This window comes from Gossypium hirsutum, chromosome A07 (assembly GCF_007990345.1).
Source record: "Gossypium hirsutum isolate 1008001.06 chromosome A07, Gossypium_hirsutum_v2.1, whole genome shotgun sequence".
Classification (NCBI taxonomy): Eukaryota; Viridiplantae; Streptophyta; class Magnoliopsida; order Malvales; family Malvaceae; genus Gossypium; species Gossypium hirsutum.
In genome coordinates this window covers 39,607,177-39,625,097 of record NC_053430.1, presented here as the reverse complement: position 1 = coordinate 39,625,097, position 17,921 = coordinate 39,607,177, and positions in this window count along the sequence as shown.

Genomic DNA, 17,921 nt, shown 5'->3' with positions numbered 1-17,921 from the left:
AGTTAGAGAAGATCCACGATGTTTTCCATGTGTCGATGTTGCGCTGTTACCGTTTTTACCCTTTGCAAGTTTTTTCACCAACAGAGGTTGAGATTCGATCAGACATGACTTATGGCGAAGAATCAGTTAAGATCTTAGCCCGAGAGGTTAAGCAATTGAGAAATAAAAGTATAGCACTCGTGAAAGTACTGTGGCATCGCATGGGGTTGAAGAGGCCACATGGGAACCTGAGGATACTATGAGAGATCAATACCCAAACCTTTTCACCGGTAAGATTTTCGAGGACAAAAATCCCTAAGAAGGGAGAATTGTAACAACTCAATTTTTGGCCTAGTCAGAATAGTGGTTTTGGAACCATTAACCTGAGGTTAGAGAAATTATTTTTAATATTATTTTATGTGTTGTAGCATGATTATATGAGTGCATGAAAATTTTGGTGAAATAATTTTAGCGATTGCATGCTCAATTGCGAAAAAGGACTAAATTGTATATAGGGAAAAAGTTTTGTTTTTTCTAAAAAATGGTGTTAAATAGCTAAAGAATCATAATTAGGGGTCTTTAAAGGCAAATAGACCCATTTCAATAGGGTGGTCGGCCATAGAGACAAGAGGAGTCAAAAAGTCAAAAATTTAGTAGGGTTGGTATTTGATGACATTAGCTAATTGAATAAAAACTAAAAATCAAAAGGGGTCATCTTTCTTCTCCATCTTTTCCACTGAAAATTGAAGTGAAAAACCCCTATGGGAGCTTGAAATTTTTCTGTACAATAAACCCTTACATGTAAGTCATTTTGATGGATATTTTTGTTGATTTTTGTACTTTTGGGACTCTTGTAGTTTAATTTAGCTAATGGAGGGACTATTTTGCAAAATGGTTGAAAGTCTAGGGTTTTTCCATGAGATTTTTCATGTTGTTTGCTGGATTTTTATGGAAGAAAATGAATCATGGTTGTTAAACAAACAACTTTTGTGAAGTAGTTTTCATAGAAACCCTAACTAAGGACCATTTTGCATAAGTTATAAATAATGGGGTAAATGTGTGAAATAATGGGAATTGTGGGCTGCTTCTACTATAAAAAGAATTCGTCTAGGCTTGGTTAGTGATAAAATTCTATAAAAATCAATTTACGAGCCTAGGGGTAAAATAGTAATTTTGTGAAAGTCTAGGGGCAAAATGGTCATTTTTCCAAAATATGAATTATGAAATGCATTGATTAATATGATGATTAAATTAGTGAATTTTTATCATTTTAGATCAAGAAATACGAAATCCGGACCTAGATCGGGGAAAGGCCAAGCAAGTAGACTAAATCCAACTAGTCGCCCACTTTTTGTATACCGAGGTAAGTTGTACGTAAGTAAGGTAACTTTATTGTTATTATGTGTTGAATGATTTATTTTGCATAATATGGTTCAATATGATTATGAATAAGGCATGATGAAATTAATGCGGTAAATTCCCGGTTTGGATATCCATGCCATGACATTTGGGTGATATGTGTGCCAGTGAAAGAACATGTCTGGAACATGGCATCGGCATTGATATGTGCGCTACTATAAGACCATGTTTAGAACATGGCATCATCCACATCATGAGAGCCAATGTAAGACCATGTCTGGGACATGGCATCGGCGTTGATGTGTGCGCTAGTGTAAGACCATGTCTGTGACATGGCATCGGCCACATCATGAGAGCTAGTGTAAGACCATGTCTGGGACATGGCATCGGCAATGAGATGAGAGCTAGTGTAAGACCATGTTTGGGACATGGATCGGCCTCTACATGTGAGCCAGTGTAAGACGATGTTTGGAACATGGCATCCGTAATTCACCCTCTTGTGTAAAGCTTGTCAGATATCCTTTAGTATTCCAAATGGTTTCACGGGTTATTTTAAAAGCTTATGACAATGATATGGAATGATATAATCATGTTGTGAGTGGTACAGGTTCTTATTCGAAACTTATGAGTTATGAGTCTAGTTATGTTGCCTTGATGGTAAGAATGACATGAGTAAGTTCTAGCTATGAAAATAATCTTGGGACGATATTGAAATCTTTAGTTTATGTTTGCTATATATATAAGCATGTAGTGATATTTACCAATGTTCACTCAAGAATGTTATGTGGATTTATAATATGTATCGTTGATGTGGTTACTTATTTATATGCAACTTACTAAACTTTATGCTTACTCCCTCTCCTTTCCATTTTCTTATAGTGCCACCAAGCTAGTATCGGGGATCAAGGGACGTCGGAGGCATCGATCACACTATTACCTGAAGCTTTGGTATAGCTAGTTTAACATTTGCTTTTGGCATGTATAGGGAATTGAATCTTTTGTTTAGTGTCTTGTTAGTTTAGCCACAAGGGTTGGCTCATATGATGGATGTGATATTCATTTTGTATAGGCCATTAATGTTGGCTAATATTGATTATTATTAAATGCATTTGATGTAAATTTCTTAGGGTTGTGGTTGATTTGGTTATATGTGTTATTCTTGGATTGGTTTTGGCTGATATTGTGTAGGTTGGTGCAAGTAAGGGTGGCAAAAAGGCTTGGCAAATAGCCTTACTTTTCTCCACACGGGTAGACACACGAGTGTGTATCTAGGTTGTGTGTGACACATGGTCTGCACCACGGGCGTGTGGTCCGACCGTATGTCCCCTGCAACTCAATTTTACAAGTCAGTATGCATGGTAGTAAACACAGGGGCAGAAACACAGCCGTGTGTCTCAACCGTGTGGAGGACAAGACCTAACACACAGGCGTGTGCCTTGGCTGTGTACCCTTAATTGGTTGATGACACAAAAAACAGAATGTTAAGGTTTTTGTACACGGGATGAGAAATGGGCGTGTCATGGTCGTGTGATCGATACGGGCCATGGACATGGGCGTGTGCCAAGCCGTGTGAAAACCCCTATAGGTTCGAATAGAAAAATAAATTTGCACGGGCTAGGGACACGGGCATGTCTCGATATGTTCAGGTCGTGTGAGTCACACGGGCCTTCAACATGGCCATGTTAAGAAGACACACAGGTGTGTCGCCCTTCCATATGGGTGTGTGCCCCTGTCAGCTTGAAATTTTACAAAGTTTTCTAAAGTGCATAGATTAGTCTCGAATCAATTCCAAAGTGTGTTCGGGGCCTCGTAAGCCTATAGTAGATACATTAAGGTATTATGAAAAGTTTTAATTTGGAGAGAAATTTCATATCTAGGAAATGTATGTTTGTATCTGTTTAAGTCTGGTAACACCTCGTATCCTATTTCGGTGTCGAACTCGGGTAAGGGGTGTTACACGGGGTATTTCTGAATTTGTATCAAAATGTTTGATATGTCAGCAAATAAAATCTAAAAATCAGGTACCTTCAGGATTATTACAACCCGTTACAATACCGGAATGGAAATGGGAAAGAGTTACCATGGACTTTGTATCAGGGTTACCCCTGTCTCCCAAGAAGAAAGATGCCATTTGGGTAATCGTCGACTAGCTGACAAAGTCTGCACACTTTTTTTCGGTACGTATGGATTTTTCCTTGGGTAGGTTGGTTGAATTATATATTTCTTAGATTGTTAGATTGCATGGAGTACCTGTTTCCATTATATCTGATAGAGATCCTCGGTTTACATCCCGATTCTGGAATAAACTGCAAGAAGTCTTGGGTACATAGTTACATTTAAGTACTGCATTCCATCCTGAAACTGATGTGTTATATAGATTTTAGAAGATATGCTTCAGTGTTGTGTGCTTGAATTTGAAGGTAACTAGGAAAAATATTTGCCTTTAGCTGAATTTGCTTATAATAATAGCTATCAGTCCGGTATTAAAATGGCATCGTATGAGGCTTTGTATGGCCATAAATGTATAACTCCATTATATTGGATAGAGCTCAATGAGATAAAGATACACGGAGTTGATTTAGCCTGTGAAACTGAAAAAAAAAAGGTGAAAATAATCCAAGACAATTTGAAAGGAGCCTATGATCGTTAAAAGTTATATGCTGATCTTAAATGGAAAGAAATAGAATTTCAGGTCGGTGAAAAGGTATTCTTGAAAGTATCACCATGGAAGAAAGCTTTTCGGTTTGGCCGTAAAGGAAAACTAAGTCCACAGGTCATCAGGCCATATGAAATCACGGAAAGAATTGGACCTGTTGCATATCAGTTGGCATTACCACCAGAACTTAACAAAATTCATAATGTTTTTCATGTGTCTATGTTGCGACTATATCGATCGGATCCTTCACATGTTATTTCTCTAACAGAAGTTGAGATATAGCTTGATATGACTTACAGTGAGGAACTGATTAAAATTCTGGCACGTGAAACTAAAGAGTTAAGAAACAAAAAGGTAGCATTAGTGAAAGTTCTTTGGCAACAACATGGTCTAGAAGAAGCTACCTGGGAACCGGAGGATACTATCAGAAAGCAATATCCAATTTCAGTGAAATCGGAATAATGGTTTCGGGACCACAAATCCGAGCCAAAAAGAAAATTTATTTTAATATTATTGAATGGTTTGCATTATGATAGAAATGTCATATGAAAATTCTGATAAGAAAATTTTACCGATTATGTGTTTAACTAATGAAAGGACCAAATTGCATAGAATGCAAAAGTTGAGTTCTAGTAGCTAGAAGGATTAAATAGTTATGGAATTCAAAATTTGATGTCCTTATATGGTAATTAGACTATTAAAGAAAAGTTGTAGATATTTTTGGTGATTCATCCATGGAAAAATTAGAAAAGGATAAGGACTAAATTAGAAATCAAAATAATTAAATATGATAAATAATTAAATAATTAAAGATTAAATTGCAAGAATTTCATTTTCCGAGCCTAGGGACGAAATTAGAATTTATGGAAAGTTTGGGGGCAAAATGGTAATTTTGCCTAGGGTGTTGAATATGAAATGGATTAAATTGATGATTAGATTCATTTATATAGATTCAGACAACTCAAATTCAAAGCTAGATCAAGGAAACGAACATAGTTACGGATTTGTAGAATTTCTTGTACGGACGATTATTAAGGTAAGTTCGTGTAATCGAATTTTGTATATTTATATGCTTGTATTGAATGTGTTATGTGATTGTATGAACTATAAATGTTTAAAGTATGAAATAAATTATATGCCTGATATAGCTTGAATAAATGTTAAATTCCTTTTGAATAATGAAATTCGATAGATATAGGTAATTTCCCAATTTGAATGTGATGCTGCATATGTTGCAGACAAGATTTAGCTCGGACGAGTAATCCTGATAAAGCCTCTCGAGCATCATGATAAATAGTTCTTGTGAGCATCTTGATCGGTAGTAATTTTGCATGTGTTGCACATTACCGCAGCTCTGAGGGAGAGTCCTGTTACATGATTTGATCGGTTGTGATCCAGCATATAATGCGGACACAAATGCAGCTCTACATGAACATCCTGATATAAGCTCTTATGGGCTTCGTGACATGGCTCGCTTGAACCCCTTGTTACCTTATCTGGTGCTCCATGATATTAACTCTTTGGAATTATCTGTTAAAAAGCTCTATGAGCTTCCTAATTAAAAACTCTTATGAGTTTCCTGTTTAGCCCGGATAAGTGTCCTGATACATGGCTCAACTGAGCATCTTGATATGTGGCTCGAGAGTATGCTCCTTGATTAAGTGCCCTAATGGGTACCTCTGATTATGAGTTGACGGTTTATGGTTTTGTACACCTCGTGTGTACTATCTGATTATCCATTGAAATTTCAATGATTCAATGGATAAATTCCCAAAATGAGAATCTATGATATTAAATGAATTATATCTCAAGTGTTCATGAAATTCCTAAAAATTTGTAATTTGATGAGCTCATCCATACTATTTAATGTACATGTGAATTATATGACTAACATACTTGTTTGAGTGTATGTGATTAGGCAAAATTTGCCAGTGTGTTGGGAATCATGTTATTGTATGCTTATTTGAATTAATGTAATTGGTAAGTTTAATTCTTGTTATACGAGCTTACTAAGCATTAAATACGTACTAGGTTTTATTTTCTCTATTTTATAGTGCTCGAAAGCTCCTAAAGGTTGGAGATCGATCGGAGCAACATCACACTATTCTTTAGCCCGTTTTGGTATAAATAGCAAAATTTTTATGGTATAATGGCATGTATAAGCTAGTTAGGCAAAATGATGATATATTTTGGTTGTCACTAACCATTGGAATGGCTAGTGTAAAGTATATTTTTGATGTAATTATATATCGCCTAGTTATGTTTGATGAATGAATGGTTTTAAATTGGTATATATGATAATATGAACATGTAGTTATAATTATGTCATTGGAAAGTTTAATCACATAAATAAATGAATTAATAAGTCATGCAAAAGACTTGTTTTTGGCTGATTATTATATGTCTTGAATTGGTTGATATAAGTATGTAAATGTTGATGTAGATTGTTAGCAAAACTTGGGTGAGAAATAAAGCTAGGAAATGGCTTTATTTGTCCACACAGGTAGACACACGGGTGTGTGTCTTGACCGTGTGTGACACACGGCCTGGTAAATGGGCATGTGGTTTGGCCGTGCATCCCATGCATCCTAAATTTGAGAAAAAGAATGCTCAGAATTGAGCACACGGCATGTGTCTCAAGCATGTGTGATACACGGCCTAGAACACGGGCGTGTGGCTTGACAGTGTGAACCCTGCACTTAATTTTTGAAAATTAAATTAACCGCACGGCCTAGCACACGGGCGTCTAGTAGGCCCTATGGCACGAGTCAAAAAGCTACACAAGGTTGGACACGGCATGTAGCACGGGCGTGTCCCATGGTCACACGGGCGTGTTCCTTGACCACATGGGTGTGTGTGCCCTGTATCTAGGAAAAAAATTTGAAATTTTGCAAAAAATCTTTTGAGTTCCCGATTTAGTCCCGACTCAATTCCAATGTTTATATTGGGCCCCGAGGGTCCATTCAAGGGACAATATGTTAGTTACAGAAATGAATATTAATTAACATGAATTATCTCTAATTTTTCTGTAAACTCCAGTAATACTCTGTAACCCTATGCCAGCGACGGATACGGGTTAGGGGTGTTACAGTAACTTCTATAGAAATGTCCATATACCGTACGAACAGTCTCTTCCTTAAAACAAAAGCAAGTGTCCAAGTGGTGGAACAGGTTTTCTATAGCTAAGAGGTGGAAGTGTGGTCATGTGTTACTAGGAATCCTAAACAAGGGATAACGACAACACCAATTTCCACATTTTGATCTTTGAGGACAATGATATTTTTTAGGAGGTAGCATTTGTAACAGCCCAATTTCGGTGAGGTCAGAACAGTGGTTTCGAGACCAAAAATTCGAGTCAAAATAAAAATTATTTTATTTTATTTTATGGATGGCATCATGATAAGATGGTCACATGAAAATTTTGATACGAAAATTTTATTGATTGTGCGGTTAATTAGGTAAAGGACTAAATTACATAAAATGCAAAAGTTGGATTCTAGTAGCTATAGGTATCAAATAGCTATGGAATTCAAAACTTAAGGTCCTTATATGGTAATTAGATCATTGAAGAGTAGTTAGTAGATATTTTAATGACTCATCCATGGAAAAAGTAGAAAAGGCAAGGGACTAAATTGGAAATCACTAAAATTAAAAGATGAAAATTAAATAAAAAGAAATATTCATCTAATTTCATATCATCTTCCCCAAAATTTCTATGGAAACCCTAGGAGAGAGGAAGACAACTTACCAAGCTTAAAAAGGTATGAAATCAAATTCTGATTTTAATGATTTTTATATTTTTTAAACTGGTATAGCCTAATCTCTCTATTTAGGGGATTAATTTGAAAAGTTATCAACATATGAAATTTAGGTCATGGATTAATATGCTCAAAATTAGAAATTTATGTTAGAAAATGAAAATTTATTCATAGATAAACAACATTTACAAAGCAATTTTTGATGAAAACTTGATTTAGGGGTTAAAATGAAAAATGGTAAAAACCCATGGAAAATTTTGAAATATGGGAAAAATGTGTGCTGTAAATGTTGTTTATAAATTTTGGCTAGGCTTGGAAAGAGGGTTAAATTTCATGAATTTCATTTTCCGAGCCTAAGGACGAAATCAAAATTTTTGAAAAGGATAGGGAAAAATGGTAATTTTGCCTAAGATGCAATAGAATGCAAATGTTTATAAAATGTGATAGATTAATAGTTAAATTTATCCATATAGATCCGGAAAAACCAACTACGAAACTAGATCGAGGAAAGCAAAAGGTTTCGGATTAGTTGAAATTAAAAAACGAACCATTTTCAAGGTAAGTTCGTGTAACCTAAAAATGTATGTTAATATGCTTGAATTGAATTGTATGATTGTGTTGTTATGTGTGAGATGATATATGTACATAATGAAATAGTTTTAAGTTGTGTAATATGGACAAATTATTGTGTTCCCGTCGAATGTTGAATTTGAATGAGTTGAAAATAATAATGCATATGTTGCAAATAGAATTTAGCCCGGACGGGTAATTCTAATGTAAGCCCTCTTGAGTTAGGTTATAAATTGGATTTAGCCCGGACGGGTAATCCATATTAAGCTTTTTAGAACATATGCTACAGATAGGATTTAGCCTAGACTATTAATCCTACGGTAAAATGTACGACTCAAGGGTGTGCCTTTTCATTATGTACCCAATGGGTATTTTTGCACATGTGTATATTACTCGAATATCCATCGACATGTCAATAGTTCGACAGAAAAGACTCTTGAAGAGTGGAAAGGTGAAATTAATGGAAGGTTGTAATGTGATGAGCTCATCTATGTTTACTTGATATTCATATGAGATTATGTGACTGACTTGTTCGAATAAGTGTATGTATTTAGGTAACTTATCCAAAATTGATGGAATATGTAACACCCCTTACCCGTATCCAAAGCCGAGACAGGGTTCGAGGCGTTACCGGACTTAAATATTCACAAACATGCAAAATCGGGCCATAAAATTTCATCCAAATTAAAACTTTTCAAACACATGTAAATCATCCCTTATACAGGCCTTCGAGGCCTAAAACATACATCGGGGCGGTTCGGGACTAAACGAGGACTTTAGAAAGCTCTGGGAAAACCTAGAAAAATTTTCATGAAACAAGGTCACACGTCCGTGTGGACACTGGGACACGCTCTTGTGTCTTCAACACGCCCATGTCCTCAGGCTGTGTAACTCTCTGTTTATGACGTCAGCAAAACAAATTGATTCGCACGGCCAAGCCACATTCCCGTGTGCTAGGCCGTGTCCTCCACACGGCTAAGACACATGGTCGTGTATCTGCCTGTGTAGCCAACACTTAGGGTATTTTCCAAGTCTTATATTGTCCTTAATTCTCTCCCATACTTATACACATTATAGACACACATTATAACATTAATTTAATAGTTAATCATCCTTTAGAAAAATTTTGTTAAAGTATTTACAGTTTGTCATACACCTATTTATTACCTATACTCATGTACACCAAGTTGGACATTCCAATTCACATTCTACAATTATCCATATTCAATCATTATCAACTTACTACCATGCCACACATTCATTCCATGGCCACGACCACCTCGAATGGTCTTAGAGCATTCATCATGTACATGTGTTATACTAATCATTTATAACAACCAATTATAAACACATCACAAACATTAACACATAGCAAGAATAATTAGGCTTACAAGCCATAACCATTTAAGCCACATCTCACGTTCATATACAATAAATAAATATAAGCCGATACATTTGGCTAATCATAACAACATCTAACATAAAAACTAGTCCTTATACATGCCACTCACTTGAAAGTATTTAATACACATATGACAATACTTCAGAGTTGTTGGCTTGATAGTGTGATGCTGCCTCCGATGGTCTCCAACCCCGAGCTGACCTGAGAACACTAAGGAAATGGAGAGGAGGGAGTAAGCTTAAAGCTTAGTAAGTCCATATGAAAATAATAAGCAAATTATCAACATGATTCCATGAAAATGTAATCATAATTACACTTTTGTTCATTTCTGGCCATGTTGTTTTCTCGAGTCATAGTTACTAATATATTTATATCTGAAGCTACAAAATTCCAAATTAAGATCAGTTAATTTTATCTGAAAATGGACTCATATATCTTCTCACCATAAAACTTTCAGAATTTTTAGTTTAGCCAATTAGTACAGTTTATTCATTAAAGATTCCCCTATTTCACTGTCTGACAGTTCCGACCTCTCTTCACTAAAAATTATTTATTTCATGTTATGGGACTCCAAATTGAGAACCACTAATTTTAAGAGAAACTAGAGTCACATATATTCTTACCATAAAACTTTAAGAATTTTTAGTTTAGCAAATTAGTACAATTTATTCATTAAATATATCTCTGTTTCACTGTCTGACAGTTCTGACCTCTCTTCACTAAAAATTATTTATCTCATTGTACAGCTCTCGGATATTGTCCCCATCAATTCCTCTTGAAAATAGACTCATTAAGTATTTTAAGCATGCAAATTATGACCCATAATTATTTTTTAAAAATTTTTAAAGATTTTCCCAAATCAGAACAGGGGATTTAAAAATCATTCTGACCCTGTCTCACAAAAATCCAATTATCACAAAATATGAAATTCTTTTGCCTTCATCATTTCTTTTATGAGAAAATAGACTCATTAATATTTAATTTCACATCTTACTCAACCTCTATTCAATTTCTACCATTTTTAGTGATTTTTCAAAGTCACACAACTGCTGCTGTCCAAAATTATTTTATTACAAAATTTCACTTTTACATAATTTCACTTACTCCATTCTATCTTACCAAAAGATTTACTCAACTGCCGAGCACATTATTCACAACTTTTCACATAGATAGACTTGCACTTATTCATCACATAGTCATGTACATATGTATTTTCACTTAGTAAATTTTCCGTTGTACTCATCGGAATAATAACAGGTACCTGGTGGCCTGTGCATATACCACCCTTGTAACCAAAGCTCTCTGGTACGCATAGTAGTCTGCACTTAGTACTACACACGTGATCGAAGTTAATGGGTATGCATAGTAGCCTGCACTTGGTACTACACAAGCGACCTATCAATCTGGTACAAGTAGTAGCCTGCACTTAGTACTACACACGTGACCTAACCATCTGATACACGTAGTAGCCTGCACTTAGTACTACAAACGTGATTGAAACTATCGGGTACGCATAGTAGCCTACAGTTAGTACTACACATGTGACCTAAAACTATCTTAAACACATAGTAGCCTGCACATAGTACTACACATGTCTTCTCACAACGAATCATTCGTATCTCTTCTATTCCGAAGGTTCAATCGGGAAATTCTTCACTTTTCAACATTTTACTAACTCGCTCTTAGTCAATCCCAACTCATAGTTTACATCAATTGATCATACTATAGGAAGCCACATCTCATATGGTAAAAGAAAGATAATAACATAAAAAGAATCAAAATATTATTTACATATAAACTTACTCGCTTCAAAGAAACATCATATTCCATCAAACTTCCAAACATTTACCGGACGTACTCGAATTGTGGCTTCATTCACATAGTAATATCTCATAATCACATGGCATTGCAACATTTTCATCATAATAGCAAAACATCAAGAACATGTTATATCATCAAAATAATCACATAATATCAAATTATTCACATATATATACTTACAACTCGTGTAATATCGAAGCATTAGCATTCAAATACAATATTGCATTATTAAAATCACATGAACTTACCTCGGGTTCGAGTACAACTATATATTCTGATTTAGTCCGTAATCTCATTCATTTCCAATGTATGCCCGAATCTCATTTTCCTTGATCTGACCACATTTAGCTTACTAATTAGTCACACTATTCATATGGGTCCAAAAATCATACTTTTACAAATTTTTATTTTGACCCCAAAACTTTCACATATTTACACTTTGGCCCCTAACCTCGTAAAATAATTTCTATTCAATTTCCTTACATTTTAAGCCTATTCGAATCATTTCAATAACTGTATCAGCCCCTAATTTCCACTAAATCACACTTTTATGACAAATTTTGTAACTTTTACAAAACGGTCCTTTTTGATAATTTCACCGAAAATCACTTAGTAAAAGTCGTTTATTACACACCGAGCATTCATATTCTACCATTAGACATCAAAAAACATGCATTTCATCCATGGGTAAATTTTTAAACACAAACCCTAGCTCAAAATATGGGTAGAAATGAGTAGATCTTGTTACGAGGATTTCAAAAACGTAAAAATCATTAAAAACGGGGTTAGGACAAACTTACAATCGAGATTGGAAGCTTGAAAAACCCTAGATATGTCTTCTCCATGCAAGTTTCAGCCATGGGGTAGAAGATGGACAAAAATTGGCTTTTAATTTTGTTTTTAATTCATTTTAATTACTAGATTAGCAAAATGCCACTAACTTAAAAATATCCTATTTCACCCATTTCACTTTCATTTTTGTCCAAAAAATTATTCAATGGTCTAATTACCATTTAATGGACTCCGATTTAAAATCTCATAACAATTAGACACCTCTAACATGTAGAACTCAACTTTTGTACTTTTTACAATTTAGTCCTTTTGACCAAATTGAGTGCCCAAACGGCAAAATTTTCGAACGAAATTTTCACGAAATCATCCCGTGAAATTGTAGACCATAAAAATATAATAAAAAAATATAGTGTCATATTTGTGGTCCCAAAACCACTGCTCTGACTAGGCCCTAATTCGGGATGTTACAACTCCCCCTTTTAGGGATTTTCGTCCCCGAAAATCTTACCAGAAGAGTGGTTTGATTTTCACATAAACTCCACTATAACCTTTACTCAGGCTATGTTTAATACTTAGCTCTTTAATTTCTCATACTAAAGCCATGAACAATTCCGTGTTATATGACATATCAATCGAATCTTGACTTCTATCAGAGAACTCATGTATACAAGGGTCGAACCCATACCGTCATAGAATATGTATATACACATCATAATTGAATCCTCTTGGATTCAAATGGCATAGCCAGCCCGATCATCATGGCCTTAAGTTCTCTATCATTTTTTACAGCCCGACAGTTCACTATTTCGACCTCTGGTCATCATTAAAATTCAGAGCCTCAATTAGCTATTCCAATAATTCACGATATAAATCCCAGATCTCAATCCGATTAAAAAAAACTAGCATTTTAAGAAATTCAACAATCTCAAAGATACTTAATCTCATAAGTCTGATGAGCAGAAATTCAGTACTTACCGACATGATTTGTAGATTCATCAATTACTTAACAACAAGTCATATGACATCTTTCTTTTTTCAAAGATAGGAATAATTCTAATATGAAATCTATAGTAATCTCAGTCTCAGAGATCATACCATAACTATCTTATCATCCTTTAACAATTCAAGTCAGCTACACTATCTCAACTTAAGTCTTTCTATGATAGCAGATACTTTAAGCTATCACACTGCCCTTCTTGTCTTAAAACACATCACTGAAAATCGAGAAATCTTTTTTCAATGCAGACTAAACCAGTTTCAAGGCTTCAATTAACAATATTCTCTTATATTCAAATCGTTACCAACATATAATAGACCATTCAACTTTCACCAGACAAAAACTTTATCATTCAAAGCAATTTTAAATCGTATCAAAGCCTTCTAATATATATACACTTTCATTTAGACTATTTGTCTTTTACTCGGAGAGATAAAATCTTATTCTCAGACTTGGAAAAAAAATTCGGACATAAATATCTCATTAAATCTTTGAAACAATAACCCATACAAACTGAACAACCAAGTCGGTCTTAATTATTACTTGATAAAGTTTCAGGAAATCCTTCCTTTCAGCTGTCAAAACGATTTAACATGTAATCATACAAAATTCACTCATCATAATAATCATAGTTCATTTCAATTGCATTAGCTCAAGGTAGTATAATTGTTCCCAATCGAAGGCATTAACTTGATTAACTTTCTTGATAAAAAAAATCCATCATACAAGCTGATACTAGCAATTTCACCATGATGTCAAATCCTTCACGAATATTTAGAGAAATCCAGATACTAAAATTACCACATTACTCTGATCAAAGCAGAAGCATAGTCACACTTGACATGATTATCACAACTGAAGAACACACTGTAGATATGAGCCATGATTGATAAATTTCGAATATAGATAACAAGAAACCCAGGATTGAGAAGTCCAAGATAGAGAAATCCAAGATACAATATCATAATAAAAGACCGAGAACAAAGCTCATAAGAAAATATGGAAGCTTTCAATAATTTCCCAGAAGAAAGAAGTCTAGAAGAACACATCATTCAAGCCCACTAGAACTAAATGCAATAAGGATAATGTACCTTCCCATATATATATATATTGAACAGAGCATCCATTAGAAGGAACATAATCATAACATCAGGTACATTATCTCATAAAATCCCAACAGACAGAACGTAATAGAATGCTAGAGGGAAAATAGAGCAATACAAATTATATACCAGTCAGACTATCAATACTTAAGTCTTATTCCAAGATTAGAAAACATTTTCACACGACAACAATTTATCTGAAAATAGATAGCTCAGGTAATACTTCTGAGAGTAAATGAACTCATAGAGTACCTCAACAGAGACAGTCATAATCTGCTTGCTATAATTACCACATTTCGATATCTTACATGTCAAGATTTATTTCTCCAACTATTTCTATTATTACAAATCCCACATTATGATTTCCATTGAAGAAGATTGGTTCTGAAGAAATTCCAGTTAATACGTTTCTCAACATCGCACTTTACTAGCTCTATCCTTACTTATCAATCCAATTAATCTCTGATCATAGTTATAATCATTCTACAGCTGAACTCTTTGGTCTCATTTTTCTGAGCTTATTCCACACTGACCTTATGAAATCATTTACAAAACACCACTCTAGTAAGGGGGTGGGGTCGTAAGGTCCCTAACTCGTCTCTCATACATATATACATATAACACTATTTTATCATCATAGTAACATTTTCACAAGCATATCATCCACTTCAGGCAAACTATTATTCACGTTCGTATGACACGAACTTTTCAATTATCTTATTTAAACCAGTGCATTTATGCATGCATTTTATGGATTCTGAATAACTTTACTTATCCCATTCATTCAATCAAACAAGTCATGCACATAACATCTTATGAGGGCCAAACAAACATGTATAAGTATGTCACAATCAAAACTTTTACCTAGCACTTCATCATATTATTATCATTACATTCATATGAATCAATCCATCAATTTAACGTAAATAAGTTCATTACATTATAATCCTTTGTCTCATTTAAAGATATCGTTAAAATTTATCAACATTTAATGTCCAATTGGAAAAATGACATTTTTATCTATAACATGATATTATAAACCTTTATTCATACCTTTATGAATTTCTTTTTATCACATTCACTTAATCAAACAAGTCAAGTGCACAACATCATATGAATATCAAACAAGCATGAGTATTCCTCGTAACATAAAGTTTTATGTCACATGTTATCACATACATATCATGAAATTTTATTCATACGTTTCTGAGTTTAGGCTCATCATAACTGTACTTTACCCAAATGCCTTAGCTTCACATTTAACATAGTCGGTGTAGCTCGGTTGGAGAGTACCTCTGTCTAAACAAGATGGTTCTTATTCGCGTCGGGAGACATCACACTATCACGAATTGGTGGCATGTATAGCTAGACTCTCATTCATGCTAGGTTAGTCCGAGAACCGACTAAACCATAGGTCTGATACCACTAAATGTAACACCCTTTACCCATATTAGAAGCCGGGACAAGGTTCGAGGTGTTACTCGACTTAAACATTTACAAACATGCAAAACTGGGCCACAAAATTTCATCCAAATTAAAACTTTTCAAACATATCTAAATCATCCCTTATATAGGCCTTCGAGGCCTAAAACATACATTGGGGTAGTTCTGGACTAAACCGAGGACTTTAGAAAGCTCTGAGAAAACTTAGAGAAATTTTCATGAAACAGGGTCACACCCCATGTGGACACAGGGACACGCTCGTGTGTCTTCAACACGCCCATGTCCTCAGGCCATGTAACTCTATGTTTATGACGTCAGCAAAACAAATTGATTCACACGACCAAGCCACACACCCGTGTGCTAGGCCGTGTCTTCCATACAGCTGAGATATATAGCCGTATCTCTACCCGTGTAGCCAACACTTAGGCTATTTTCCAAGCCTTATATTGTCATTAATTCTCTCCCATACTTATACACATTATAGACACACATTATAACATCAATTTAATGGTTAATCATCCTTTAGTAAAATTCCGTTAAAGCATTTACATGTTGTCATACACCTGTTTATTACTTATACTCATGTTACACCAAGTTAGACATTCCAATTCACATTCTACAATTGTCCATATTCAATCATTATCAACTTACTACCATGCCATACATTCATTTCATGGCCACGACCACCTCGAATGATCTTCGAGCATTCATCATGTACATGTGTTATACAAATTATTCATAACAACCAATTATAAACACATCACAAACATTAACACATAGCAAAAATAATTAGGCTTACAAGCCATAACCATTTAAGCCACATCTCATGGCCATATACAATAAATCAATATAAGCCGATACATTTGGCTAATCATAACAACATCTAACATAAAAACTAGTCCTTATACATGCCACTCACTTGAAAGTATTTAATACACATATGACAATCACTACAGCAAAACAGGTTTTTAGCAGCGTTTTTAGCGGCGTTTGGATAAAAACGCCGCTAGAGATCAAGCATTAGCAGCGCTTCCTGAAAAACACCGCTATAGATCGAGCATTAGCAGCTCTTTCTGAAAAACGCCGCTATAGGTTGACTATTAGCGGCGCCTTTTGAAAAACGCTGCAAAAAAAATTAAACTCAATGTTGTCATTTTATGTTGAACTTTAGTGGCACTAGCGGCGCTTTTTGAAAAACGCCGCTATAGATCGAGCATTAGCAGCGCTTTTAAAAAATGCCGCTATAGGTCGACCATAAGCGGCGCTTTCTGAAAAACGCTGCAAAACAATTAAGCACAACACCGTCGTTTTATGTTGAGCTTTAGTGGCATTAGCGGCACTTTTTGAAAAACGCCGCTATAGATCGAGCTTTAGTGGCGCTTTGTCAAAAACGCCGCAAAAAAAAATTTATCTGTCTATTTATTATTTAATCGGTTTATTTATATTAATTAAAATACAATTTATTTTTAATTGAATATTTAAATTCTTCAGAAAAAAATAATGACACATAGAAAAAATTTGAAAGTAAAAACATAGAAAATTTTTTATTAAAAATGAAAAAAATTAATTATCATTATAGTTTAGGGTTTATGGTATATGGTTTAGGGTTTAAGGTTTAAGAGTTACATTTTTAAGGTTTAGGGATTATGGTATATGGTTTAGGGTTTAAGGTTTAAGAGTTACCATTGTTATGGATTTAGGGTTTATGGGTTATGTTTTATGATTTAGGGTTTAGGGGATAAGGGTTAGGAGTTTAAGGTTTAGAGTAATAAGTGTTTTTTAATTTATATATTAAATAATTTCTTATATAATTATAAAAGAGATAATATTAATTTTAATATATTAAAATTATGATTATAGTTTAAATTATTTAAGAGATAATAGATAAAATTTATATATATTAAATGGTTTAGGATTTAAGGCTTATTTGAGATTTGTTAAATGATGAAATTTTATACAATCAATTAATGCTTTTATATTTAAAAATATTAAATCTAAACTATTTGATATATTTAAATATTAGATTTAAAAAAATGATAAA